The 23970-nt window shown below is 58.5% G+C and overlaps 1 protein-coding gene across 13 annotated transcripts in view; it reads left to right on the forward strand.

Annotated features, from left to right (window-relative positions):
• Positions 1–1633: 1633 nt before the first annotated feature.
• The window catches only part of ELFN2 (extracellular leucine rich repeat and fibronectin type III domain containing 2), a 68505-nt gene continuing 46168 nt past the window's right edge, over positions 1634–23970 (forward strand). For 2 of the 13 annotated variants that reach the window (XM_021091519.2, XM_085025031.1), the window contains exons 1-2: positions 10847–11074; positions 19746–19938. The gene's annotated coding sequence lies outside the window, so the exon portion shown is untranslated. The other 11 variants (XM_021091521.2, XM_021091523.2, XM_021091522.2 and 8 more) reach the window with 10 other exon arrangements.

Consider the following 23970-nt stretch of genomic DNA (forward strand, 5'->3'; position numbering starts at 1 on the left):
TATGACGGGGACACCACGGCGCCTCTGTGCCCTGCTCCCCCGCCCATGACCCAGACCCATCATGAGAAAACTTCAGACACACCCGAAATGGGGCACCTGCTACAAAATACCTGATCGGTACCCTCTGACCCTGTCAAGGTCAAGAAGAACAAGGAAAGAATGAGGGACCGTCACAGAGCAGAGGAGGCTAAGGAGCACCATGACGAAGCGCAGTGTGGGATCCTGGAACAGAAAAAAAGCGCTAGTGGAAAATGGGGAAGAGCGAATGACATGGAGAGATTCGTCCATTGTGCTAGACCTGTGCTCATGCCTTAATTTGGACGAATGGATTGTGGCTGTGCGAGATGCGAACATCAAGGTGAGCTGGGCGAAGGGTGTCCGGCAACTCCCTGTGCTCTGTTTGCACGTGTTTCTAGAAATCTAAAATGATTCCACAATCATAATCTAAAATTATTTCCAAAACAAAATGAAAAAACAGTCCACAAACCAGCACGGCTGCTATTGCTGTGCCCCTGGACCACTCTCCTGCCGACAGGCCCTCCTCTGGCTACAGGGTGGGGGTCCCTGCCCCAGCCTGGGCCGTTAATCTGCCCTTGTCCCCCGGGCCACAGCGATTGGTTCAAGGCTGAAGCATGTGACCCACCCTGGGCCAATGAGAGTCCTTCCCTAGAATTATTCAGATTGGGATTGGATGACAATCTCTTCCCAGGCTCCCCATGAATCCCTGCGTAGGGCTGTAAGCCTGGGGGATCCTGGTTGCACTGAGGGGGGACAGTCGCCCTAAAGAACTAAGCCGCTGAGAGAGAGAGAGAGAGGGAGAGAGAGAGAGAATGAGAATGCTGATGGCGTTCAATATGGCTTCCTTCTTCTCAGTCTTCCTCGGGCTGACCCTTCCTGCCCTGCCTGGTATGAAAGCTAAAATATCCTCTTTTGAGTTTTAAGCCAGTTCAAGCCAGTTTCTGGAGTTCCCGCTGTGCCTCCGTGGGTTAAGAACCCGACATTATCTCTGTGAGGACTTGGGTTCAATCCCTGGTCTCACTCAGTGGCTTAAGGATCTGGCATGGGTTGCAGATGCAGCACAAATCTGGTGTGGCTGTGGCTGTGGCATAGGCCTCAGCTACAGCTCCGGTTCAACGCCTGGCCCAGGAGCTTCTATATGCTGCGGATGTGACTGGAAAAAAGAAATGGATTTCTGTCACTTGCAACCAACAAGTCCTAACATAATGTCCTCTCCAGTCGTTGTGATAATTTGATGGCATTTACATAACCTGGCACATGGCAGTCACCCTGTAAATAGGGAGGGCTGTTGTGTTCTTCTTCCGGGGGTCTGGGGCCTGCTGTGAACTCCAGCCTGCTGGGCCGTGGTCCTGATGCCTGCTCTGCTCCCCTCCTGGATTTCATGTACGCTGTTGGCTGTCCTCCTTCAGACTCACCTGGTTTCACACGCCCTCCCCGCTCCGGGCTCTGCTCCCCGGCCTCCTCCTCTGGGTGCTGGGAACTCAGTTTGCAGCCGCGATTGGGCCCTGCTCTGGGAAAGGCAGGAGGGAGGAGGAACCGGAACTCAGCCTCTGGCAGAAAATTTCCTTCTCAGAAGTGAGGGGGTGGAATATTCCAACACGGGCCCAGCCAGACCCAGGGAAATCAAGGGGTAGTTGAGTGTTTGAATGCCAGGGTTAGTCTAGTGCTTGTTCTGAGCATGAAATGGAGGAACTGCGGAGACTGGAGTTCCTCGGGCCCCAAGTGTGAGGCGGGCGGGGAGCAGGAGTTGTGAGTGGAGGTTTCAGAGAAACCGCAGGCAGAGCAATCAGAAGGCTGTGAGTGAGAAAGGGCAGAAGGCGCTCTTTTATCTCAGGTCTGGGCTGTGGGCCAGGAAGGCAGAGACACCACCAGGGAAATCCAGGGTGAGTACCGAGGGCAGGCGGCCACCTTGCCCTGGAGCTGGGCTGGGAAGGACCTTGCTCGGCCCGAGGAGGGATGAGGCAGGTTGCCTTCCTGAGCCTTGTTGCCCTGTGCCACGCTGGCCATTTCATGCCTCTATGCCTTGTGCCTTCCAGGTGCCCTGCCTACGTGCCCCTCTGCACCTGTCGACCTGACAGGTAGCTGGAGCATCCCTCTCTCTTTATTTCTTGCAGTAATTTCATTTTTAAAATTTCAATACAATTTTAAAGATTGCTTTCCATTTACAGTTATTACCAAACATTGGCTGCCTTCCCCGCGTTGTAAATACATCCTTGAGCCTGTCTCAGACCCAAAGGTTTGTACCCCCCTCCCCCACCTCTGCATAGCCCCTCCCCCCTCCCCACTGGTAACCACTAGTTTATTCTCTATGCCTGTGGGCGTGCTGCTTTTTTTGTTATATTCACTCGTTTGTTGTATTTTAAAATTTATTTTATTTTTATTCATTCTTTTTTGGCTGCCCCTCAGCCTATGGAGTTCCTGGGCCAGGGATCAGATCCGAGCCGCAGTTGTGATCTATGCTGCAGCTGTGGCAATGCCGGATCCGTAACCCACTATCCCGGGCCGGGGATTGAACCTGTGTCCTGGAGCTGCAGACATGCCGCTGATCCCATTGCTACAGCGAAAACTCCTGTTATATCTTTTTAGATTGGAGCATCTCTTCATGTGTAAAGTTTCCCCTTCTGCCCAGTGCCAACGCCCCCTGCCTCTGCCGCCGCCGCTGCCCCCTCTCCAGGGCAGAACTGAATTCACTTGCCTTTCTGCCCCCATACATTTTCTTTTCTCATTTGCCTCCTCTTCCTTCATTCTTGGGCATGACCTTGATCATTTTCTTCAACAAATATTTTTGGAGTGCCTGCTTCGTGCCAGATCCTGAGCACACCGAGGTGAATGGTGAATGGAATGGACCCCGCCCTTGCCTTGTGCTGGTGAAGGGGTGAGAAGGGACTGGGTTTAGGGCACCTTTTGGAGGCAGAGCTGATAGGAGTGGTTGCTGGGTCAGCTCTGCGGGGAGCCCAGGAGGCATCAGGTGACCTCTGGGTTCGGGACCTGAGTCACTTGGAAGCAGCCCCACACCCGCCATCCCCCAAGAGCCTGGAGGACACACGGCTAGTCGCTCACTCACCCACCCTCACGCCTGGATTCTAGACTGCAAGGTCATTGGGCATGACGCCAATGTGCTTGGAACGGCGAGCTAGATGGGGGCTAAGAATGGGGCGACTGGCCTAAAACATCCCAAGAATCCTGTGGCCACAGCATGGTCCCCTCAGCAGGAAAAACTGGGTGAGCTGCAATGTCGCCTCTTCCTGGCTGTGTGATCTTGGTCAAATTGCTTAGCGTCTCTGAGCCTCACCAGTAAAGCGGGAATAACAACAATATGTAGCTCGTAAGATTGCTGTCATTATTCACCCAGACTTTAATTCATGGGAAACATTTGGCATCAAGCCTGAAAGAGATAGTAAACGCCTCCGAGTCAAGCTATTCTTATGATTCTAGGTAGAATGTGGCCAGGTTGCAGAAAACTCCAGATGCCGGTGTAAGGAGTTGGCGCTTTACCCTATGGAGTCAGAGCCTGGATGTTTTTTTGAGCAGAGGAGGAACACAAGGAAAGCAGCCAGTCAGCGCCTCGCCAGTCCCTGCAGCATTGGAGCCGGCGCAGGTCAGCGGTGACAAGCACGGCCGCGAGGCCAGTGACCTCCAGCTCCCAGGGCCCTCCCGCTGCCCCAGTTCCAGACCCAGGCGGTAGAAGCGAGTCTGCCCCCACCCCCACCCCCCAGCATCCCTCTGGGCAGAACCAGATAGATGGTTTAATAATGCGGCTGCCTGGCTGACCTCGTGGCCGCTGAGCCAGCTGAGACTTACCCCTCCCCTTTCCCCTCCCTCCTGGCTCTGGCTGCAGGCCCCAGGCCTGAGGCTCCAGCAGAATCCCTGGATGACAGAATCCTGGAGCCCCACGTAAGGGTGCTTAGACCCCCAACGGCAGACACCCCCACAGTGCAGGGCTCTGTGGCCTCTGGCTAGTGGGCAGCAGACATCAGGTAGATGCAGGAGTTCCCACTGTGGCTCAGTGGTAATGAACCCGACTAGGATCCATGAGGATGAGGGTTTGATCCCTGGCCTCGCTCAGTGGGTTAAGGATCCGGCATTGCCGTGAGCTGTGGTGTAAGTCGCAGACGTGGCTCGGATCTGGTGTTGCTGTGGCTCTGGTGTAGGCCAGCAGCTGCGGCTCTGATTCAACTACTAGCCTGGGAACTTCCATATGCTGCGGGTGCGGCCCTAAAAATGAAAATAAATAAATAAATAAATAAATAAGGAGTCAGGCAGTGCAGAGCCTGGAGCCCCTGGCCATCCCCATCAGCCCTCTCGGGAGACTTCTGGCTCAGAAGGCTGGGGGGAGGTGGTCTGTCACAGGGCTGTCATGCCTGCAGCCCCCACCTGTGTTGGAGGAGGCTTCTTGGTTTGACCCTTTCACGCATGCCTTTTGTGCCGGGTGAGGGGCTGGGCACCCAGGGCACAGACCCAGTGAGTCATGGCTGGGTCTGGGAGTGGCTCATATTCTAGTGGAGGCCCCAGGTGTACCAGCAGGGGAACTCACCTCCCTTCCCTGTCCCAGCGCACACTCAGCCTGATCCACCAAGACAAGACAGGGAGGCAGGCTGGCCAATATTACCACCCAGGGATTTCGGCACCAGGCCAGGCCAGGCCAGGCCAGCAGGGTGCCATCAGCATCCCTAATGCGGTTCCCTGGGGCCCCTCTCATAACTGGGTCTCTGAACCAAAGGGACCCACCTGAACATTTCAAAATATCCCCCAGGGTGTGGCCTTGGCCTCTGGCCCACCTAGACACCCCCTCTTGGGGGCCACACACTCAACCAACCACCCCTGACTCTTGTCTAACTTCGTCAGGAATTTTATGTACATTCTTCAGGCCCCATTGGCCTTGAGCTGCCCTTGATTCACGGAGGATGAGACACTCTCAGAATCAGAGAATCCCGTGGAATTCGATCCTCCAGCTCCCGTATTCACACCCCTCGTTCTGATTTCCCCTGTGCTGGTCTGGATGCAGAACACAGAACTTCCTCAACTTTCCCAAATAGAACTGATTGACCTCAAGCCCACTGGTCCCCAGGTTGGCGCGAGATGATACCTTCCTCCTGGAATTCACACCCTGTGTCGTCCCCTCTCACCATGGAGAGGACAGGCCTGTGTGACCAATAAGAAATAGCCTGAATGACAGGGGGTACCTTCTGAGGATTGGTCTTGGGAAAATTGTGGCTTCCTCCCTGTTCTCGCTCTGGGTGGGGGGGGAGGCAGCCGCCATGCTGTGAGGCCACTCAAGCAGTCCTGCTGAGAGGAACATGTGACAAGGAGCTGAGGCCTCCCGCCAACAGCTGGCACCCGGCTTGCCAGCCCAACGAATGAACCATCTGGAAAGCAAATCCTCCAGTGCAGCCTTGGGGTGAGCGCAGCCCCAGCCAAACACCTGACTGCAATCTTATGAGAGATCTCTGGCCAGAACCTCCCGCTCCCCCATCCCTGAAAACAGGAGTTGCCCAGTAATAGCTATTCTTTGGCTGTTTGAAGCCACCGAGCTTTGAATTCATCTGTTACACAGCAATAGATGACTAGTACGATAAGCACGAAGATTTTTTGAAGGGAGTGGGTAGTGGGGAAAGCGGTGCGCCGGCGGGGGGGGAGGCTGAAGTGGGGGGAGGGCTTATCTTGCTCACGTTTCCTCAACAGCCAGCTCCACACCCTTTCATCTTTCTTTCTTTCTTTACTTATTTTATTTTTTAGGGCCGCACCTGCAGCGTATAGAAGTTCCCAGGCTAGGGGTCCAACTGGAGCTGCAGCTGCTGGTCTACACCACAGCCACGGCCACAGGGGATCCGAGCCACACCTGTGACCTACACCACAGCTCACGGCAAAGCTGGATCCTTAACCCACCGAGAGAGACCAGGGATCCAACCCAGATCCTCATGGATGCTACTTGGGTTCACAGCCTGTTGAGCCACAGCGGGAACTCTGCATTCTGTCATCCTTTTTTTTTTTTTTGTCTTTTTTGCCATTTCTTGGGCCGCTCCCGCGGCATATGGAGGTTCCCAGGCTAGGGGTTGAATCGGAGCTGTAGCCACTGGCCTACGCCAGAGCCACCGCAACGCGGGATCCGAGCCGCATCTGCGACCTACACCACAGCTCACGGCAATGCTGGATCGTTAACCCACTGAGCAAGGCCAGGGATCGAACCCACAACCTCACTGTTCCTAGTCGGATTCGTTAACCACTGCGCCACGACGGGAACTCCTCTGTCATCCTTATTACACTCAGCAGTTATCTGCTGCCTCACCCCTCCTTTTAACCTGGCACACCCTGACCTGTCAAAATGCCCAGCAAAACAAAATGCCCCCAGCTAAGAGACCCCACTTTCCCAAGAAGGCAGCTCGAACCTCTCTCTTCATATTCAATTTGGGATGATTCCATGGTGGGCAAGGTTTGGGGGGTTTGGTGAGGAATTTTCATTATTTTTCCTTCTAGGTTTCATGTCCTCTGTGATTGCAGCCCTCGGCTCCAGCATTGGAAGCACAGCAGAAAATCAGATTTTTGGTCTGGATCCAAAACAGAAATATGACACCCCATATACGGTCAGTGTGTATGTGTTTCTCTAAAAGAATCACTTAACCTAATTTTCTGAGCATCAACTCCAAATGCCATGTAGACCAAGTGGAAAAAAAAAAAAATTCACCCAAGTACAAAGGGGAGCTCTTGCTCTTCACCTTAAACAGCCCATGAAGCTTTTTAGCAATTGACGGGTTCCTCTCCCTCTTGCTGCTCTGTTCTCTAAGCCCGCAGGAAGGAAGATCTCCTGGAAAAATGTCCTTGTGGTGTTAGGGCGAGGACGGTGGGGTCATGGGGATGTGAGCCTCGGCTGACAACTCAGGAAAAAGGGACACTTGTCGGTGGGCTCTGAGGACCGCTCTCAGGCACTGCTGAAGATCACAGGGTCTGGGACAGGGTAGGGGTCCAGGCAGCTGCAAACGCCTGCACATCATCTGGTGCTGAGGCTCCCGGGATGCTTCTGCTCCTGCTGTTCTCCCCATCCTCACACCACTCCACTCAATTATCCCAGCAGGGGGCTGGGGGGGGCACCTTGACTCAAATTTCACCGAGACTATTCATGGTGGCGAGGAGAGAGGAAATTAGGGGGCTGGTGGGAAGGAGGGAGAGATGCTGGGTTCCCAGACACCCCTCTAATATTCACTTTAGTGACTTATAAATAAGAACAATGCATGTTAAGGGGCATCTCGTCTCCTCCTCACCCCACCATGGGACCCAGCCCCCTCTGGGCTGGGACAGGGAAAGGGGAGTGAGGGGGGGCATGGCCCAGAAGTGTGGGTGCATCGGAGGGCACCCCCTGTGCAGGGGGCGGTCTGTGGCTGCCCAGTTGGTTGTGGCCCTTGAGCACCTTCCTCTCCAGGGTGGAGGTCGACCAGCTGTCTCTGCGGACTTGGTCTTGGGCCAAGTGAACCCCATACACGCTGACTCCTATGAGAGAGGGGATGAGGTGGGAAGTAATCGGCGGGCAGATGCATGTGAGAATGAATAACACTCTGACGTGACAGGTGCTGTCACTAAGGTCTGCACAGACTGGGGAGCCAGTGGAGGAAGAAGTAACCTGGCCAGCTCAGCTTAGGATGGGTCCGGGAAGGCGTCACCGAGGAGGTGGCCTTTGAGCCGTATCTGATGACAAACTGGAAGTAGACAGGTAGGGAAGGAACATGAAAGGAGGAAAGTCTTCTAGGTTGAGGGAACAGCATGAGTGAAAGCACAAAAGAATGGAGATGATGGGGCGAGAGATGCATGGCATGTTCTGGAAAGGGCAGCTATTGGGGTCTGGGACTCAGAGCAGGTGTGGGGAGATGATGCTAGAGGAGTAAGGGTTTGACCACAAAGGGTCTTATTTGGGGAAGGGAAGGAGTTTGGGTTTTATTCCCAAGCAGAGAGGGCATACCATTCATCTCTGTCTACACCCAAGGCAGACATCACCAATCGATCACTACACTTTCTGCAGCAGGAGCGCCCAGGCAGCTGCTGCCAATCACTTGGCATTGTCACAAAAAAATGAAACACACTGCGTTCCTGCATGGGCTCTGGGGAGCTACTAGAGGGTTTAAATAGGCAGGTGATGAGGGAGGTTGTTGCAGGTATCCAGGTGAAAGACGGCAAGGCCTGGCCTAGGACAATGGTAATGGGATGGACTTGTCATGGCCCACGTTTGTCTCAACCTCACCCGCCCACCTAGAGATTCCAAGCAGTCTCATCATCTCCACCCCACCCCCAGCCTCGCCAGGGTGCTCAGGGTCCCGAGTGTGTGGATGTGTCTTTTGGTTCTGTGTGGGCTCTCCTGTAATGAGAAAGTTGCTAAATGTATTTCTGGTCCCACGCTAGGCAACATGGGTACCACTAGCCACACATGGCTATTTAAATCTAAATTAATAAAATCAAAATTAAAAATTCAGTTCCTCAGTTCTGCTAGCCAGGATTCCAAGCACTCAATAGCCACATGTGGTTAGAGGTTACTGTATCAGACAGTGGAGTTATATAACACATCCCCCAGCATGGAAAGTTCTATTGGATGGCACCAGTCTAGAGAAAGCCCAGGTGGGTATCCAGGTGGTGCGACCATGACACCCTGTAAGCCCAGGTCAACTCCACCTTCTGTGTGGAGGTTGGAATCTAAGTCAAGAGTCTGAAAGTCTTGCCAATTTATGCCTGCTCATTACGGACAGTCTCTGAAGAGACTCTTAGGATGTTTCAGAGCTTAAAACCACCTCGGAACTCATCCACCAGACCTAGAGGTTCCGGGGGAAGGGCGTGCCCATGTGGGGACCCCCAGCATCGTGCTGGGAACAGGGCTGCTTCTGTCATTCACATTTCACAAAGGAGGAAACTGAGGCTCAGAGAGGGGTGCGCTTTGCCCTTTGGCAGATGATGGGGAAAGTCACGCAAACAGAAACAAAAGAAACTGTTTTGCTGCCCGCTGCTTGGTGCTCTTGGGCTCACTGCTCAGTTTCTTGAGCCGGAGCAGATTAAGTGGGCCTCCTGGCTGGCCTGTCTTGGCAGGTCTCTGCACGGGAGCAGGAGAGCCTCAGCCTCAGGGGTGCATAAGGGAGCTTTCTGCAGTTGCGTCCTAGATCCGCCAGAGGGCGCAGAGGCCGTTGTGTCTCTGCCTGAGGTGTGCGGGGCGGCGGGGCGGGGGCGGTGCAGAGGCTCTTCCAGAGAGGACTTTGGGCTGGGACCCTGCGTTTTGATGAGCCCTGTGCAGGGGACGCACAATGTGTTCCACAGCCCTCTAGGAGAGCTCAGTTTAGAGAGCAGAGACCATATAATGGCTTATCTGGGTCTACAGCCAGGGGCCTTGAAGGGTGCATAGGAGTGTGCCGGGCAGCCTAGCGTGCAGTTATGCACGGCAGTGGTGGAACGCCCAATAGTCTGTCTCCTACTTGAGGAAACAGTGGCCTTGGTGGCCTGTGTCCCAGCACTTGTCTGTCCTCCCAGACTCATCCTGGACCTGCTTTCCTGTTCTCTGTTGACAGGAGGGAGGAATTTCTGAGCAGACGTTCTTTCTGCTCTAGTAATGCCTAACTCCGTGGAGTTCCCTGCACACGTACACCAGGTGGTGTCATGCCTCTGTGCCTTTGCACATGCTGTTCCTGCAGCCTGGGACATTCTTCTCCTCCTTCTTCAGTTGACCGACTCCTACTCATCCATTAAGATTCAGCTCAGCAGTGGCTTTTTCCAGGGATTCTCTCTCTCCCATCCCTGGCCTGGATGAGATGCTGCTGCTGGGAGTTCTGCAGCTGGTTCTGCTGTGCGCTACCCGAGGACAGGCCGGGTAAAAGTGATTGAGACGCATGGGGCCTGCCCCAGGCAGGGCTTCAGGGGGTAGGTTTGCAGGTCCCAGGGGCCAAGGAGGCACCTATTTCTTCCTGCAAGTGGCAGGGGCCAAGCCTCCTCATCAGGTATCTGTGTGCCCAAGGGCAAGGGGTACAGACCTCGAATGCCAGAGCTTCTTCCTGCATCTCTTACCTCCCTAAGTGGTGCAGGTGCGTGTTTAAGTGGAGGACAGTGAACAGAGGGGGGCAACGGTTCAAAGGCCTCAGGAAGCCTCTCCGGGCTACGACAGAGTCTAGTGTACCCCAGGCCATACTCCCCGAAGGGTGGGGAAAGGTAGTGAGTGGCAGCCCAAAGCCCCGGCCTCAGAGGAGAGAGAGTCTTGGCGTCTACCACCGTCTCTGCTTTCAAGCTCGCTGTGTGACCTTGGGGGAGTTACTGCGTTTCCCGAGCCTCAGTTGTCTCTCCTGTAAAATGGGATGCAACAGCCACACTCCTCTCCGCTGCCAGCGCTTGAGCACGGACCGGCGAGCTGGACGCGGGCTGCGGGGGTCGGGGTGGGGGCGGTACACCCCCGACGACAGGGAGCCCCGGGGGGTACGGGCGTCCTCGGGCGGGCGCTGGGGGGCGCTGCGCATCCCGGGCGGCCCGCCCCGCCGTAAGTTTGCCTCCAGCTGTTGAATGCGCCGGCGGCAGGACCGGGTCCCCGCCGGGTGAGCAGGGCCGGGGGCCGGGGCGTGCCCGGGGCTCAGCCGTCCGCGGGGCCGCGGCTGCAGCGGCGGAGCCAGGCGCGGCCCCCGCCCGGCGGGCGTGTGTCTGCGAGCGTGCGTGCGTCCGCGGCAGCATCGAGCCGGGAGAGGGGGCGGGAGGGGTCTCGCTGCGGCGAGGCCTGCGGAGGGCGCGGGCGCGGGCGGCGAGGGCGGCGGACAGACCGCGGCCGCGGCCCCTGACGCACGCTGCGCTCCGGCCCCCTCCCGGGCGCGGGCCCCGGCGAGGCAGAGGCGCGGCGGCGGGCGGCGGGGTCTGCGCGCACCCGCCGGCTCACAGACACACACCGGCCACGCCACAGACACACGCCACGCACCGAGCCACGGCCGGCGCGCCAAGCCCGCCGGGCGCCGCGCGCATCGCTCCGCGCTCACACTCGCACTCACCCTCGCGCGCAGGCCCCGCAGTCGCCGCGGCCGGAGGCGGCGCTCGGCCCGGAGCCCGGCTGGGGCTGGAGGTGAGTGAATTCCTCCGGATCCGAGCGCCCGCGGCCGGCGGAGACCGTGGGAGTGGGCGCTGGGACCCGAGGACACCCCCTCCGCCAGTGGGGGGTGGGGCTTGGAGGGGGACACAGCGAGGGGAGGATGAGACGGGGAAAGCCGCCCTCAGCGCCTTCTGGGTCTGGGGATGCCCGTGAGACCCCCGGAGGACCACCCTTGCGGGGGTGGTGGGCGGAGGCGGGGTGGGAGGACGAGGAGGACGGCCGGTGAGGTGAGCAGTTTTGGGGAGTGGTGCAGAGGCTTGATGGTGGACGCTTGTGCCAGCCTGTGCCACCGCGCATCTCTCTGTCCCCATCTTTGGCGAAGAAGGCGCCCTCGCTCCCCTCTTCCCGGAGTGCTGCCCGGGGGTCAAGGAAATTCATCTTCGTAGCTGGTAAGGGGGGTTTGATGGGTGCTGGATGGCAGCTCCAGGGAGAGGGGCCCGGGGCGGGGCTTTATCCTCCTCTCCTGCAGGAAGGCGATGGGTTTGGGAAGAGGACCAGAAGTGGGGAGTAGGTGCCCCCCCCCGGGGGGGGGCGGGAGGGTACCCTTGCAAAGGCTTTGGCCCTTTCTCCGCTGCGCTGGTGTCGGGCAAGCAGGAGGCAGCAGAAATCGGCAGACTGCAGCTCTGGCAGGGCCAGGGCCACAGCCGGGCTGTGTGTGTGAGTGTGTGTGTGCATGTGTGTGTGTGTTATTTGCATGTGTGGGCTCCAACAACTGGCAGAAGCGGGGGCCCGGGGGTGGGTGTGTTGGCTGAGTGTGCACGTGGGGAGGGATGTGTGTGCTGTGTGTGCACACAGGGCTGTGTGCAGGGGTGGACCCCGCTCTCTCTATCTGTACACACACACACACACACACACACACTCTCTCTCTCTCTCTCTCTCTCTCTCTCTCTCTCTCTGCCCGTGGCCCATCAGGGTTTCCTCCTAATGTTTGGAGGGGAGAGGGCTGGTGCGTTTGTACGTGTGCGCGCTGGGGAGCTGGTGTCCAGGACAGAGGCAGCCGGGCCGTGGTGTGTCAGGCGTGCCCAAGGAGGGAGAAGACAAGGGGACTGTGGCGACGCTGACCCTGGCTGGGCTCAGCTCGGGAGAAGAGTGGTACTCGAAGGCACTTTGCTGCCGTTCTGGGCTCCCTGCTGTGCCCCTTCCATCTGGACCCCTCCCACCCCAGTGGCCGCCCCTGGAGGGCACTTGAGTCCCCTTGCCCAGACACAGGTGTTGGAGCGGGGCGTGTGTGTGTGTGTGTGTGTCCGGGCTGCGGCTGTTGCTGTCAGCAGGCCAGGCTGTCGGAGGAGAGCGGCGGGGGGAGGAGGGGGTGCTGGCAGCACCTGGAGGAATGTGGTGGAAGCTGCAGGCCCCAGGCGGCCAGATTTAGTTACTGAGGGACGTTTTCGTTTGGGGAGCTGCATCACGGGGTGGGGGAGGACCTGCGCGTGGATACGTGTGTGGGTCTGGCTCACACACCTGTTCTCAGGGCCTGTGGGCACCTGTGGGACGTGTCACGTCTAGACCCTCAGCAGGGCATGTGGGCCTGCACATGTGTGTGAATGCGTGTCCTAGGAGAGGCATGCACGTGCGCGGGCACGCGTGCACACGCGCGCACGCAGGCGCTCTCAGTAAATGCGTGTCCCGAGTGGGCTGTGTTACGCGGGTGGGCACTTCTGGGGTTTCTGCCCCTGGGTAGGAAAAAAAGGAGCAACTGAAGGGGATATCAGGGAGAAGTGTGTGTGTGTGTGTGTGTGACGTCAGTGAGAATCTCTGCGTGTGACATCAGCTCTAGGTTATCGGTGACATCACTGGGACAGCAGTGTGAGGGGTCACCCCCAAGGGCTGGGGTGTGTGATGTCGATGCAGGGGAGAGGGGGGCGTCACCGTGAGAGTGTGTGGCTAGGTGTGGTCCCGTTCCCCGTCCCCTGTCCCCTCCGTAGTGAGGAGTGAGAAGGGGAGAGGGGTGGAGACTTGGAGTGAGTGGTCCCTCCCGGGGCCCCATTTCCTGAGGATGTGGGACCCGTTTGCTTCAGGCCTGCTCCCCAATGGCGCCTGTCTACTGTGCCCCCGCAACCTATGGTGTCTCCTCTCCCCGTCCCCCCACCTGGGACCCCACCAGTCCTGCTTTTATCTCCATCCCAGCCAGGTCGCGCAGACCCTTGGTGACCGCGCGCGCGTGTGCGCGCGCTTGTGTGTGTGTGTGTAGGGGGCTGGAGACCTTTGGTTCTAATCCCATGTCGCCACTCTGTGCTTTGTGATTTAAGCCCTCCTGTCACCTCTGGGCCTCAGTTTCTCATCTGTTGCCTAGGGGGTGGTAAGAGAGGCGAGGGGGACATTATAGGAGATGGTGGGCCCTGGGGGGAGGCAGGTGCATTGCACGTAGTGGGAGCTCAGTCCACGTGAGCCCTGTCTCCTGGCCTCTGGTTCCCCAGCCCAGAGCAGCTGCTCCCCTGTTTTGCTTTAGGTCCAACTTTGTAAAGAACTTTCTTTTCTTTCGTTGGATCCTCATTGCAGTCCTGTGAGGTTGGCAGGCTGGCTGCTATTATGTGGCCATTTGACAGATGAGCAAACTGAGGTCCCGAGGATAAAGGAAGCTATTGCTTCATTCCTTAGTGAGAACCCCCCTGCCCGCTGGGTGCAGGGAGACTCACTAAATTGGGAGGGTCCCTAATGGAAGGACAGGGCGCTCTGTGCAGGGGGCAGCGAGAAGTGGGAAGTGGCAGGGGGAGGGGCTCGAGGCCGAGGGTCAGCGGCTGCAGTAGAGGCTGCCTCTTGACTCCAAGTTCAGTGCTCACTTGTTCTGCCCCCAGTGAGATTCTGAGATGGCCCGGGTGATGCAAATGGATGCACACAGTTGCCAAGCCTTGTCTAGTGGGGTCAGCCTGGGGTGCTCACTGGGGGTTCAGTGTTTGCCCTCCAGCATGGCTCCCTTGACCCCTGAGGTCTGGCAGGACATCCGCTGTGGAAGCAGACCTCGTTCCAGGGACACCTCTGCTGTGTCCTGGCTGTATGTGACACGGAGATCAGCCTCTCCCGTCTGTCCGTGAGGCTGTGGCTGCTTGCCTTGCGGGCTTTCGGAACGCGTGTTAGAGTGTCGCATCCCCATTCGGGGTCGGGATGGCACCCGTCATGGTGCCTCTCACCGCTTCAGCTCCAGGGCCTCAGGGTTGGGTCCTCCCTCCTGCCACGGTCCCCCGAATCTGCAGGGGCAGGGTGCTGTGCAGACCCGGCAGCCAGGAAGCAGGCTGCCTTGAAGCCCACGTCTCCTTAACAAGTCAGACCTCTTTGGGGACGGCGTTAATAATCCGAAAGGTTAACTCAATCCTCTGCCTCCTGCTGTTCTGGCCCAATCCCCTATTAAATTAACCTTCTCCTGGCTCAGTTAGCACCTGGGGCAGAGGCGCCTCCACGAGTCCTGGGGATAGTGTCTGGGCGGGGGGTTGGAATCACAGACCCCCCTCCCCCCACCCCCCGGCTCTGCAGACAGTCCCCAGGGAGGCCCCCGAAAGCTCCCCTGGGGACAGGCAAGCCACCTGGGCTAGCTTACACCCAGGGTGCCACAAGAAGGGCTCGGGCTGAACGATGCTGCTGACAGCAATAATTACAGTGATGATAATAATGACATTAGCTAATACCCATTGAGTCTGTACTGAAAGCCAGGCCTGGTGGGAAGCTCTTTATAAAGGGCACTCGTTTAATCCCATAAAGCCTTCTGCAGTAGAGCTATTATCATTCCTCATTTCCCAGAGAAGAAACAGAGAGGTTACAGACCAGCTCAGGGCCACACAGCAGTGGAACCAGGACTGGAAGCCCCAGAGGCAGACTCTTGGCATCGTTAACAATTAATCGGTGAACTCCTCTGCCAGGGGACAGTGGGCAGCTTGGAGTACCCCCTCTCACTGAAGGACCTCTCCGGACCTTGCTTTGCTTATCTGTAAAGGGGGGCAGTGACCTTGCTGCAGGGAAGCAGTAGGTGTGGCTGTGGGGGCAGAGGGGCAGAAAGGCTCCAGGGCCTCAGTCCTGTGTCCTCCTGTGCCCCCACCCTCCAGAGTGACCCTAAGGCAGTTCTTTGCTCCCTGGTTCTCCCACAGGGCCTGGCATAGCACCAGGCACACAGTGGGGGCCCCCTAGGGGCTCCCGTGGATAATGGAGAGGGTGCTGCTCCAGGCTCAGTATCTTTCCCAGGCCTGAGCCTGTCATGGCCTCAGCTGGGGGCCCCTCGACCCCTGCCACACTCTCCCCACATCTCGCAGCATCCAAAATCTGGCTCTTTTCCTCCTCGGTGTGTGTGTGTCCTGGGCAAGAGACTTCACTTCCAGAAGGTTCCGTTTGCTCAATGTAAAATGAGGGAAATGGTACCGAATTCCCAACTCTCCCAGGTCGGTTACGTAAAAGAATGACAAGTGTGTAGCATCGCGTCTGGCACATAGTAGGTGTCAATTAGATGGTTTCGCCCCCCCCTTCCCATCTGTCTCCTTTCTTCATGCCTGGTTCCCTGGAGTGGGGCTGTGTGTGTGTGTGTGTGTGTGTGTCCATCCTTCCCTCTCTTTTCAGCCTCCTCTTTCCTCCCCTGAAATGCACAGAAACTATTTTCCAGAGCCAGGCTTGGGGCGGGGGGGAGGAAGCGTGCAAAGGGCCTGGGAGCTGCGTACCCCCCAGCTGGAGCGTGCAGAGGGACTGGGAGAGGAGTGGGGTGTGTGTCTTTGTGCATGTGTCTGTGCGTGTCGGTGCACACCGGTCACCACCTCTCTCAGGGGAAGCGGGGAGCCACTCCCAAGGGCCCAGCCTGGTGTCCCAAGCCTGATGCACGTTCTCTCCTTGGCCCGTCCCTGTCTCTCTTCCCCCACAATTCTCCTTGGATTTTGGGGAGACACGGGCTGTGGGGTCAGCCTGCCTGCCCCCCCCCACCCCCCAACTTCTTTGCCTTTCTCATTACCTGGGGGGTTTCCTGTCTGTCTCTCCTAAATGGGTAAAGACTAGCCGGCCGTCGGAAAATACTTGAATAACTTCCTCTCATCTCTGTGCTATTGAGGATGGGTTGATGTATTTTGCTTTCCGTACACACACACACACACACACACACACACACACATACCCAGGGATAACTGCTGGGCCAGGGACTCAGGCAGGGACTCCTGGGGACGAGCTTCTGTCTGGAGGAGACAAGAGACGCGTGGACCATCTGCCAGGTACCCGGCGTGGGGCTGGCACACAGTAGGGCTTGCTTGAACACAGTAGGGCTTGTTTGACAGGTGGTCCCCGCTAGGCTGGGACGTGGCCAAGGAGGAGCTGGTGCTGCGGAGGCAGGTGCTGAGCCAGCCTTGTAAGTAGTGCTGGAGAGGCTGGAAGGACTTCTGCTCGGGGCACTGCAGAACCCCTATGACGACACACCTGCTACGTGCCAGGCACAGGACAAAACACTCTCTATTATCTTGTTTAATTTTGGCTGGAAGACTGTGGAAGAGGTCCAGCCGGCCCCGTGGGTGGGGGCATGCCAGGTGGAGACCTCGTGAGCTGAAGTCCGGAGGTAGGAAAGCCTGGCGTGGATTTTGGGAGGAGGAATCTGGACATGTAGTTTGGGGATCAACCCTATGAGGCGGGTTAGGGTTAAACAACCCTAAAATCTGGGCCAAGGAATCCAGCATTTTCCTTTTGGTCAGAGAGGGCCAGGGTCTCTGGGTGTTTGTTAAAAATGCAGATTCTCTGCGTGCTGAGATTTTGATTCAGTGGGGGGTGGATGTGGAGCCCTGAACCTGCATTTTTAGTGCACTTACAGAAGATGAATTTGCTCATGTTTGCTGGGTGGATGGCAGCTGAGGGGGCTGCTGCTTGTTGCCCGGGCTCTCACGGACTCCTCCCACACACCCTGGGTGGCAGCAAAGCGATACCCAGTTTCCAGAAGAGCCTGAGCTCAAAGAAGTGAGGTGCCTTGCCTTGGGTGACACAGCAGCAAGACCGAGGCTTTTACTGACTAATACTGACGAATGATCTTTGTGTTCACCGACTGCCAAGTCCCTTATTAAATCCTCAGAACGACCCTCTGCATCATTCCTGTTGCAGAAGAGAAACGGAGGCAGACTGTATGGTCACGGGTTCAAGGCCGCCCTTGGTAAAGGATGAAGTGAGGGCCTGCCCCAGCATCTTGGACCGAGCGATGCCCTCCGTCGCCCTTACTTGGCTTCGAGGGCGCGGGTAGAGCTGAGCCTTCGGCTGTACCTGAGAGCCGAGGCCAGAGGCGGGGGAGGAGAGGGGAACAGAGAAGCCGGGAAGAGGGCCCAGAGCCAGGACGGCGTCCTGGAGGCAGCGGCGACGCAGAGTCGCGCATGGGTGGCCCGAGGCCATTCACGGTGGGCGCTCCGGCCAGCCAGCCCGGCCGGGCGGCGGGGTGTGTCTGTCCCCGGTGGGTGCATGTCCCAGGCTGCCCCCGACTGGGCACGTGCGCGGGGGCGGGGCCGGAGCGGGGAGGGCGCACCTAGCCCCCAGCCTGCGTGGCCGCCCGTGGCGTGGCCCTGCGGGGTCCCAGCCCTGCCCCCGCGCCGCTCTGCGGTGTCCTCACCCCGCGCAGCCGGCCGGGGGCCGGGGTTCCGCCTTACTTCTCTGTGCTTAGAATTTGCAGCCGCATCCCCTGGCGCTCGCAGCCAATTTCACGGCCTCTGGGCTCGGCGCGGTGCACGGGATGGGATACCGGCCCGCGCCTGGGGGAGGGGGTGGTGGGGGCGACCGAAGAGAGGAAGAGAGTTGTTGGCAAGGGGGTGTGTGGGTCAGGTGAGTGTGGACGGGATGGGGGGGCGCCGCCGTGAACTGCCTGGGAGTGCTGGGTGGGAGGGTGTGTGCCGGGGTGGGTGGGGGGTGTCCCCCATGTGAGCGTGCTTGGGGCATGTATGTGCTGGCCTGTGAGTCAGTGCAGGCGCCCCTGTGCCCGTGGGCATGTTTGGGTGTGTATGGCAAAGACTGTGTGAGTGTTGGGGGAGGGTCCCCAGGGGGTGGGGGGAGTGGGTGTGTTTCTGTGGGTGTGTTGCATGTGTTGTGCAGAGTCCCCAGGCGTGTTGGCACATGTGCCGGTCTGCAAGTTGGTGCAGACACCCCTGTGTCTGGGTTCTGTGGGCAGCTGGGTACAGCGCGTCTGGGTCCATGCGCACACGTGTGTCCGAGCTAGTGTGAAATTCTGGTGTGTTGGTTGCTCTCTGGCTGTGCTCTGTGGGTGCTGGTGTGTGCCTGAGGGAATAGTGTGCAACCCGGGGTGTGTGGCCACTGGACTCAGGGTCAAGGGTGAGCCCCATGGCTAGGGGGGCAGGTGTCCCTGGGGACCTGGACCGGAGAGCCCTTTTCTGGAGCGAGCCGGCTGCTTCCTCGTCCTCTGCCTCTGGGTGGGGGTGATGGATTTATTTGAGGCATCCATCCAGGGGGCAGAGTGTGTGTTTCTGTTTTGTCACTGGCTGCCTCTGGCTGCCAGCACTCGGTGGGTCTGCATATGTTTGTGAATGGCTGTGTCGAGGGGGAGGGGGCCGAGGTGTGAGCCCCTGCCTGCGGGGGAGGGCCAGGAGTACCATCTGGGCTGATGGGGGTGTGGGGCCAGACAGAGAGAGGGCCCTCGGCGGGAAGGGGCTGAGAGTATGCGGGTGCACGTGTGAGCACAGATGGAGGGCAGATTCGGCTCAGGCACGTCTGTCTGGGAGTCTGTGTGTCTGTGCAGGTGGACGGCGGGCAGGCGCATTGCTCTAAGGGTGTGGGAGCGCCTCTGGCAGGCAGTGGGGCAGAGCTGTTACAGCTGGCAGGGCCCAGGCTGGGGGCCACAGGGGCTGTAGAGGCTTGAAAGTTCCGAATAAGAGATCTGCTGGCGTGAGGGGGGGGGGGTTGCTCATTCCCGCAGCAGCGGAGGGCTGGGGCCCATCCTAGGAGGGACGAGACTTGGCGTTGGGGTGACCGACAGGAGGGCAGCATGGTTGGGGTGTGGGGGGTGTTGCTGGACGTCAGGCCAGTGTGAGTGTGTGTGTGGCCACCCCCCACCACCACCACCCTGCCCGGGGTGTGCATCCCTGACTGAGCGTGAGGTGTGGGGCTGGGGCTAGGACTTGGGAGGACCCCCCCACCCCCAGCCCCAGGCTGTGAGGCCCAGCCGGGTCAGAAGGACCTGGGATGGGATGAGGTGGGTGGGAGTGGGGGCCCTTCAGCTCCCAGAAAATCTCCCCATCTGTTGCTTGTCCCTCCCGCCCAGGGGTGGTGGAGGGATTGAAAGAAGCCCTGGCCCCTCCCCTCTCCTCACCCTTCACCCTTGAACCCACTGGAGTAGGCTGGGAGGTCCCCAACCCTCCTCGAGGCCTGGGGAGGGTCTTCCCCTCGTCTCTCTTGCCCCATCATCTTTCTGTCCCCATCGCCCCGCCCCCGGGTCCCCCATCGCCCTGCCTCTATCTCGCTCCATCTCTGCCTCCATCTCCCTCCGTCCTCCCCTCCCGCTGCCTCCTCCCTCTCTCGCACACTGATATTCATTTGTGGTATATTCGGTTGCCATGGGAAACCTAAGAAAGAAGTGAGTGTACCCTTCAAGACTTCAGCATTTTTCCCTCCTCCCTCCCTCCTGCTGTCCCCCTCCCTCTCCTCTCTCCCTCCCTCCCTCCCCTCTCTCCCCCTCGCCTCCTCCTCCTCCTCCTCCTCCTCCTCTCAGAAGGAGAGGACTTGGGTGAGGAGCTGCTGCCGCCTGAGCTGGGCCAAGACCTGAGACCCTTTGGCTGCTGCTGTTGCTGTCGTCGTCGTTGTCGCCGCCGCCCCCGCCGCTGCCACCGTGGGGACCTCCCTGAGACCAGGCCAGGGACAGAGCTTCGCCGGCCAGAGGGGCTCCCTCTGCCCGCAGTCGTCCGGTAAGGACAGGGTCCTTCTCTGACGGTGTGTGAGTGTGTGGCTGTGTGTGAGCACGGCTCACATGACCTGGCCTGAAAAACCCGTGATGTAGCCCAGCCTCTGCCTCCTGTTTGTCCCTTCCTGCCCTGCCTGGCCCCTGCCCCCGGCTGCAGGCACCCCCACGCCGCTTCTCCCCAGCTTCTCGTCCACAGGGCCTGTGAGGCAGCTGGCAGAGGGGTGGGCCTTCTGGGGGCTGGGACAGGTGCACTGGGGAGGGTGGGGCGGAAGCCCCGCTGGCTCGCAGACCCCCCTCGTGTGTGTGTGCCCCTTCGCCCAGCTGAGAGGCTGAGCCAGGCTCACCTGCACCCCAGCAGGGCAGGGGGCGTCTGTGCCCGGGGTTAGGGGCTGGGGTCGGCTTCCAAAAGGTGGCCTGGGAGCATCTGGCCTCTTCTCCCTCCGTGGGGGCCTTTCCACGTAGAGAGGGGCAGCTGAGGGGCTGGGAGCAGGGGCCGTGCAGGCAGAATCCATAAACACCAGGCCTGATCCAGTGTCATTGAATTTTGGAGGAGGCAGGAGAGCAGTGTGACACCAGGAGGCTGTAGGCCGGCAGGCAGGAGCAGTTGTTCTGTCCCGGCTGGGGCTGGTGGCTGCCTTGGAGAGGAGAGGCCAAGGCTGTCCCTGTCCCTGTGGCTGTGTTGGTGGTGACCACGTGGAGGGAGCTGTTGTCCAGGCGGGGCGCTGAGTGACAGTGGTTGCCGTGGCGAGGGAGCCGCCTCTGTGGCATTGTGGTCTCCATGGAGAGAGGAGGAGACAGAGGGAGGAGGCTGGCCCTCTGGGCTGGGTGTTGGTGGTTGCTAAGGAGAGGGAGATGCCGTCTCTAAGATGTGGTGGTCCCCACGTGGAGGGGCTGTGGCTGCCAAGGTGCTGGCGTCCCCGGAGGAAGGGCTGGTGATGGGAGCTCTGGAGGGGGCTCGTGCAGGGAGGAGGGGTGCTCCCTGGAGGATGGCGGGGGTGTGATGGGGGAGGGCCTGCCATCGTGGACTTGGTGTGGCTGGCACAGGCTGAAGCAGGGTTCTTGGCAGGGGGCAGCGAGGCACACTAGGTGGGTCTGAGCTGTGCTCCCCAGTCCGTTGCTCATCCTGCCCTCTCCAGGCCCAACCGGAGCTCGCTCGCGCTGCGCCACCGGCATCCCTTCCCCCAGGGCTCCTCGCGCCCGTCCTTCCCTCTCGCTTCCATGGCCAAGCTCTCTGGCCTCTGCTCCTTGAGCCCTCTCCCTCCCTGGTGCCTCGGTGCATCCAAGTCCCCCATCCGGGCAGCTTTCTCTGCCTCCTTGTCCCCAAGTGACTCTGTACCCATCCTTTGCGTTTGCTCGACTCTGGGATGCCTGGCAGCGATGCCTGCCTCTGAGGTCTCCCATTAGGAGAAGCGACTCGCCCAGGGTCACACGGCGGGTATGTGCTGGGACTGGGATTTGACCCTAGGCACCTGCCTCCCCATGTGTCCATCTCACCAGGCACAACTTTGCCCCCAGAGCCTGCCCCTCCCCAGCCATCCCCCTCAGAGTTGGCTCTCCTCCCTGGGGACCTGAGAAGTCCCTAGGTCCTCTCCCAAAGCACACATTGCGTTGTGATAGCAAGAGGAGGCGGCCCGGAAGAGCCCAGATTCTGGGTTTGCATCCTGCTTCTGTTGCTGACTGCTGTCAGACTCCATGCCTCGGCGTCCCCTTCTGTAAGGTGGGGCAATGCACCTGCCTCCCAGGGTTGCTGTCACTTGGGGATGGGGTCTGGGATGCCCTAGTACCTGGCACAGAGTAGACTGAGTCAGCGGGAACCTTAATTCCTGGAGAGGAGGAGGGCCTCCCGACAGCCAGGCAGCTCCTCAGATGGACCGAGGCGAGGCTGGCCCCCTGTCCAGTTGCTCCCTGCTTCTTTGCTTCAGGGGCCTGTGTGTACTTTATTTATGTTCAATTTTTTTAATTAAAAAAATGTTTTTAAGTTAAACAAAATTGTATTGGTGTATCCACTTTGATCACAGCGGCCTCGTCCCCCCACCTGTGCCTGAGTCCCCAGCCTCCTGGCTTCCTCCCCAGGGCAGGTGTTCTGAGCCAGCTCAGCCAGCTCAGCCAGCTCTGGCCTGGGGCACAGTGTGTTGGGCAGGTGGCCGGTGGTACCCTGGGACTATCAGGAGGAGTCTGTCCTGTCAACCTCCTTGGCACCATCAGGGGACAGGCCCGGCAGAGGGTGAAACAGATATCCGAAGAGGGTCATTTGGGGCTTCATCGTGGCTGAGTGATAATGAACCCAACTAGTATCCATGAGGACATGGGTTCAATCCCTGGCCTTGCTCTGTGGGTTGAGGATCCAGCGTTGCCGTGAGCTGTGATGGAGGTCGCAGATTCGGTTTAGATCTGGTGTTGCTGTGGCTGTGGCATAGGCCGGCAGTTGCAGCTCTGATTCGACCCCTAGCCTGGGAACCTGCATATGCTGTGGGTGCAGGCCTGAAAAGCAAAATGATAAATCATTATTTGTTGGGGAGCAGCAGGCGGGATGGCTATCTTGCAAGTGACAAAGATCTGAGTTCAGATTCTGCCTCTGCCACTGTCTAGGTGGCCTTGGCATGTTTCTCTGCCTTTCTGGGCCTCAGTTTCTTCATCTGTGTAATGGGTATAAGAATCCCTACTCACCTTGCCCATGCGAGGCAGAGGAATGAAAGTTTAAGCACAGGGCCTTGGGCCTGGGTGGTGTTTCCTGGAGTGGCAGCTGCTCTTTGTAACCTGTCAGCCTTCTTCACCTTTCAGGGGAGGGTGACTTGGGAAAGAGGGCGAGAGAGCGGTCCTGGGTGTCCCCAAATGGCAGAAGTGGGACCACCCAGGCACAGACCTCAGTTCATCACAATGAAGAGACTTTCTCACAGTCAGACCTGTCTTGTGATGGGATGGAGGAGGCGCTCAGTGGGCTGTGCACAGCGAGACCACAGAAGGCTGGCAGGAGCATAGGGTTTGGGATTATGAGTCCTGATGTTGCCATTTATCAAACTGTGGGGTCTTGAGAGCCTCAGTTTCCCCGCCTGCAAAATGGGAGGACTAATAATGGAAACAGGATTACTTTATTTTATTTTATTTATTTTTTATTTTTATTTTTGCTTTTTAGGGCCACACCCACGGCATATGGAGGTTCCCAGGCTAGGGGTCTAATCGAAACTACAGGTGTCAGCCTACGCCACAGTCACAGCAACGCAGGATCCAAGCCACATCAGCGACCTACACCACAGCTCACGGCAACACCAGATCCCCAACCCACTGAGCAAGGCCAGGGATCGAACCCACAACCTCATGGTTCCTAGTCGGATTCGTTAACCCCTGAGCCATGACGGGAACTCCAGTGGAACTAGGATTACTTTAAATGAATTCGGGCATGTGGAAGAGACCGAGGATTCCCTTGAATCTACCCATTTTCCAGGGAAGGAAAGCAAGATGCGAGGAACTTAAGGGGCTTATAGGGGTAATCCCGACACCTGCTTTTTACTGCTTACCTGCTATGTGCTGGGCGTTCCCCACCTGCTCATTGAGGCCCCAGTCTTTGCACTTGCTGTTCCTTCCATAGGAGGGGCTGTTCCTTCTGTGCCCGTGGCTGCTTCCCAGGCTTGTGGTGTGGCCGTCTCCTGTTTTGGCTCCTTGTCACCTCCTCCGGGAGGCCCTCCCTGACTACTCTGTTCATCGCTCTGGTTCTTCTCTCTCTGTTTCCCTATAGCCCTCACCTCAGCACAACCTACGCTATTTTGTTTATTTACTTATTTGTTATCTGCCCTTCTACCACTGTAGAATCAGCTTCCTCCTGAAGGCAGGGGCTTTTTCTGTCTTGTTCCCTGCTGTATCCTAGGGGCCTTGAGTGGGGCCTGGCACATAGGAGATGTTCCATTAATACGTGATGACGTCATGAGGGGCAACCCCGCCAGCTACTCTGGGAGGTCAGTCTCATCGTTGCCGTTTTACCCACGAGGAAAGTGGGACTAGGAAGGCCTCTAAATCCCCCGTGGACGTGAACCTGGAAGCG

This window comes from Sus scrofa, chromosome 5 (assembly GCF_054392235.1).
Source record: "Sus scrofa isolate SSC_HxYL_T2T_F1_AM1 chromosome 5, Sscrofa_HxYL_maternal_Yorkshire_Landrace_v2.0, whole genome shotgun sequence".
Classification (NCBI taxonomy): Eukaryota; Metazoa; Chordata; class Mammalia; order Artiodactyla; family Suidae; genus Sus; species Sus scrofa.